A 5,401-nucleotide genomic window follows, 5' to 3' on the forward strand; every position below is an offset into this window, starting at 1 on the left:
CGGGGGCCCCGCCCGGCCCCAGCCGCTCCGGGGCGGTGCCGCCGGCCGGGGCAGCGCAGGTGGCGGGGCGGGAAGGGGAGGGGAGGGGGCGCGGGGCGGGGAGGGGGCGCGGGGGGCGTATCGCCGGGGCAGCCGCTGCCGGGCCCACCCGCCGGTTGCGCCCCCTGCTGCGGCAGCACAGCGCGCCGGGAGGGCTCCGAGGGCCGCCCCGCCGCCGCCCGCTCCCCCTCCGGCTTTTAAGCGGGGAGCGGGGCTTTCCGGGGGTTTTCGGGGTTTTTCCCTTCTATGACTACGAGGGAGCCCAGAGCCGAGGCCACCAGCTGCACGGAGCGCTGCGCAGGGCTAAGGTCACGCCGTGTCCCTCCGATGTCAACGGCGCGATGGAAATCGGGCAGCTCTGCCTCCTTCCCGCCTCTCAAGCCAGAAACCCGGAGCTTTTCCCAGCTGCTGCTGCTGCTGCTGCTGCCAGCCGGGAGAGACAGCAGCGGTTTGCCGCCTGGCACTCAGCCGCTGGTGATGATGGACCTGCGGCTCCCAGGAACCGGTGCTTCTGAGAGGTTGCCCAGAGAAGCTGTGGATGCCTCATCCTTGGAAGTGTCCAGGCCAGGTTGGATGGGGCTTGGAGCAACCTGGTCTGGTGAACCATGTCCCTGCTCATGCCAGGGGGTCGGACCAGATGGTCTTTGAAGATCACTTCCAACCCAAACTGTTCCATGAGTCTGTGTTTCTGCAACCCCATTTGCTTGTCACTTCAGTCTGTCTGGAGCATATGGCTGCCCCGTGTGCCATGTGTGTGTGCCATGTGTGCCCCGTGTGCCACCAAACCACAGGGAAGGCTGGGAGAACACTGGTCAGTGTAACACAATGTACATTTCATGCACGCGCCTTACTGAACTGTGTGTGTGCAATAAACAGATGAGAAGTTTAGCATGAGAAGAACGGCCAGAGTGTGAGGCCAACAAAAAAAGTGGATAGGGGAAGCTGTGCAATACTAAGACTCGAATGTACTCAGAGCGTGAAAACAGAAAAACATTAGCAGGCACTGCCAAAAAAAAAAAAATATTTCCTAAATTCCTGAAAGAAGAATAAAATCCTTCTTGGAGGCTTGCTGATGTTGTTACACCGGTCTGGAGTTTATGCAATCAATCCAATGGCATCTCCTACAACGTGCACTTAATAAATAAATACCTGGCTGCTGAACAGGTTGATTTCTCCTTAGGTACAAATCCAACCAGCGTTGCAATGTATTGCAATGTGGAGTATCTACCGTCAGCACCTCAGGTGCTAAAGGCTGCACTGACTTGTGACGCGGAGCTACAGCTAAACCTGGATTCCTTAAGCTGTGTCTGTATGGGGGTGATCTACTCAAGGGAGCTCCACTCTCTTATTGGTTGCCTGTACTCTTGACCGTTAAAATTTATGAACAAATTCTCAAGGTAAAGAACAAGTTATATTTATAGCATGTACTCGTGTAAGAAACACAAATCTTGCCGTATAAGCTCTGCTGCCACAGCTGATGCCAGCCATATATCACTGCTCTGTGATATATATGGCTGCACAGCGCAGGCAGTGTTGCATTTCTCTATTATGGTTACTCCAGCAAAACAAGCAGTCTGTAAGGCAGCAAAGAATGCTGCAATCACTGGTAGCTCATTCACGTACAGAAATAATTGACATACTACCACCATTTTTGAGCTGTTAAAGCATGAAATTAAAGGCACCATTTCTTCCCTGAACATTTGTTCTCTTCCCCTTGCATAAACAGTGATGAATGGGAATTTTGACTTGTTGCCGAGCATATCTTATATACCCCCAGGCAGTTGGTGGAAACAAAGAGTAGGCCTTTGATATTTCTTCCTAGAAACAGACATACAAGTAGGAAGCAGAAATTAAGAAAAAAACACCTGCTTCCTCAGCAACCTGAGAAAAATGGTCTAGGTGTATCATCCTGGCTTCTGCTTGCGTTATCTTTCTGTATTCAAGGTCTCTCTTATACCAAAAATGAAAAAAAAAAATATTTACAGAAATCTCCTAACAATACTAGTAGAGAATTCACCCCAATAAGTAAAAATGTTTTGATATGCCCCACAGAGAAAGATAAAGGTCCACACAATTTCTTCACAGCTACTTGTGAGGTGGATTGGCTTCTGCTTCTGTTTCGTAAGCTGATGCCACAAGGCTGACCTCTGTGGGGCGGCTGTTCGTGGTTGTACTCGTTGGAGGGACAGAATTTGTTCTCGGAGGATTTGTTTCCTAGCAAGGCTCACCTTCTAGGAGAGCTCAGAGCATAGCAGCACTGTTAAATACTCAGCGAACAAAGATGGAGATGTAATACCACTTTCTTCTACAAAACTCTGAACTGACAGGAGTACATCTTCAAGGTATAATAGAAAACCGTGACTTTGAGTAATGAAGTATAAACCACAGTTGGTGATCAGCAAGTACAATATATGATTTCTGTAAACTCCGCAGGTTAAAATGACGCATTATTCCAAGACCATATCCTGGCACCAACTGTTTGGCTGTATGGGTAGAAATTTCAATTGATGGGTATCTTACTCTGTCATTACTTAAATGCCACAAACCATCACTCAGTTAAAGGTTGTAGGAAAGTGGGTAAGATTGTTTCCCTGTGTCTCGTAGGGAGGGAGAACACAGTCATTTCTGAGAAGCTGGCGAGGTGAATCCATAATATAGTGTAATTGGCAACATCTGTTCATTATTTAAGGACTAACAACCTAAATTATGATTAAAGTATCTTAAAGAAAATTAAGAAAAACTACTGCTTGTTTAGAATATGTGTATTTTATAAATCTTAATAGATGTTTTTGACTCAGTATTTTGGATTGGAAAAAATACAATAAAGAAGTCGCAAAGGTGTGCAGCTCATTGTGGGATAGCCAGCAGTGGGCAGGATGCTGAAAGCTGATTTAGGTAGCGCATTAGCTCCGTTATGAGCAAAGGCTAATGGATTTTGCTCTATAACCACAATTTATTTGGCTTTCACGACACTAGTAGCCAAACACTAGTCACTTCCCAGTAACTACTTCTCCCAAATTTACATATCCTTCCAAGGGAAGTTTATCCCCACCTTCCAGACAGGGAATCTGATGAAAAAAGTTATTAATGAATCAGCTGGTGCATACGAAAGCCTTCCACAGAGGAGCTGCACTTTCTAATGTAACTGAGGGAGCCCACTAAAACCATGGATGCTCAGATCACAAAGAAAACAGTTTGTTCTGATCTTTCTCATAGCACTGTGTCTCGTTTTGTTTCTTGAAGATGGGGTTTTCTAGCAAAGCAAATAATTAGTGGGATGGTCTGGAAGAGATGGGGACCTCAGGGAGGGTGGGCACCAAGGTCTCAGAGAAGGGGTCTGCAGCAGTTCAGCTGCATTCAACGAGTGGTGATACAGGTGCCAGGTGCTGTGCACTTCCATAGGTGACACTAGGTTTGGTATTCAAGGTGCTCACTTAATTTCCATGCAAAGATCAACTTTGGGACCAAAACGTATGGACTAGCAAATTCAGAAATTTGCTAAACCAGACCAGATGCAGAGAAAGGGAAGTTTTCTACCACCCCAGCCTGCCAGCCTGGCTCAGCAGCATTTGGCAGGTGTTCCTCCTCAGAAAAAGGAAAAGAGTTCATGCTCCGTGGCCCAGAAGGGACTTGGCTTCTCTGGCAGGTCTGCCTGTACACACACTCAGCGTGTGGGTGGAAGGGAAAGCAGGGGGATGGGAACTGGAGCAGACAGCTGTACGTAAATAAAGTATCTAAGTAAGCTTTATTTACCTGGAGCTGCCCCAGGCTGATGCCAAAAATCCTTTGGCTCGCGAGCAGTGCCTGTGGCAACATGCAAAGTGAACATTGGCCCAACGAGTTAATGGTAGACGATACACTGTGAAGTCCCTTCTGCCAAAAAGTGGGTTTGCATTTTTTGGTTTTGCTAATAACTGGAGGGCAATCATTCAGAGCGTTTTATTTCCGGTGTGTTTACCCTGTTTGATAACATAGTCTTCTCCGTAGAGCCAGTTACATTCCCTGGTATTTCCATTGATGAGGAGAGGGCAGGGCGGATTGCCAGTTAGGAAAAGCAGCCCCATGCAGACGTCTGTCCCAACTAGATGAAATCCACCACGAGGAACAAGGGCTGCCCCTGCTGCGCTGGGATTTACCCCTTGTCTGCTTCCTCTTTATAGCCACCTCCATCGTAGCAACACCTTCGCTGCTTTTTTTCCTCCACCGTTTTTCCCTTGGGGAACCTGAAGGATCGGTGTTTTGTGCAAAACCTGGATTTAACAGGGAACTTCAGTGTTCGGAGCGCAGGTGCGTATGAAAACCAGCATTAGCTGACAGTTGTGAGGAGGCGTTACAAATCTCGATTTCGGACTTCGAGATGTGACCATCCCTTCCAGCCTTGAAATACCTGTGTGGGTCCAGCCTCCAGCCTTGACCTTTGTACCATGCGCCACAGCCAAATGCAGAGAGCACACACTTGTGTTGTGCCTGTGCAATACTTCAGGCATGAGACTGGGAGAACAGAAACACACATAGTAAACCCAGTTTTGGCGCTGAGTTACTGTCAGACCTTGTGCAATCCATCTCTGAGGCCGGGAGATTCTCACCTGCCAAGCGAGGGCACTCCCAGCAGGTATGTGGGGTAGACAAATAGGAGTGTTAGCGTAAGTATTAAGGGCAGCTGGTAAGGGAAGTAGGGCAGAGCAAAAAGGTTTCTGATTCAAAACCTTTATGTATGCCTTTCTACTACAGAGAAACATGTGCCTTCAAAGCCTGTAACCGTATTTAAGAAAAAAAGATAACAATAAAGCTGTAAGTATCCTGCAGCAAGCTAGGATTCAAGTCTTTCATTAGGAGGTGAAAGCTTTTTTTATTCCAAATTACATACCTCTGCCTTTCTTCATCTTAGATTTGAATTTGGCTGGCACACAGCATCACACTGTCCACCTACGGCAATGCAAGTTTGCTAAATGTTGCTCAAAGCATATTGAAACTGCCCAACCATCTCTCCAATGGTTTGTTTTCTTTGTACTTCCACATTGATATTCTTCTGAAATTTCAGATTTGTGTTGTGAGACCTGACATTTTCAAGATAAATTATTTTAGCTTTTTATTGCATGGTGCCTGCTGAAGTTTCATCACCAGTGTGCTTTCAGACAAACTGTACTTAGCTTTTTCCTTATGGACAGCACATCAGAGTGTCAGCAGCACAGCAGCTGCTAGGGCTGGCTAGATTATCTTGTCAGTTTACACAACCAGCCCTACAAAATGAATCATGTTGTTGACTGGACAACGCAAGCACAAGTGTCATCCCTTGGCCAATCTGTGTTTTGACTTGAGCACATGTTAGAAGACTGGAGTTAAACTAACCTAATATTTAGGA

The sequence above is a fragment of the Falco naumanni genome, chromosome 2 (genome assembly GCF_017639655.2).
Source record: "Falco naumanni isolate bFalNau1 chromosome 2, bFalNau1.pat, whole genome shotgun sequence".
Lineage (NCBI taxonomy): Eukaryota > Metazoa > Chordata > Aves > Falconiformes > Falconidae > Falco > Falco naumanni.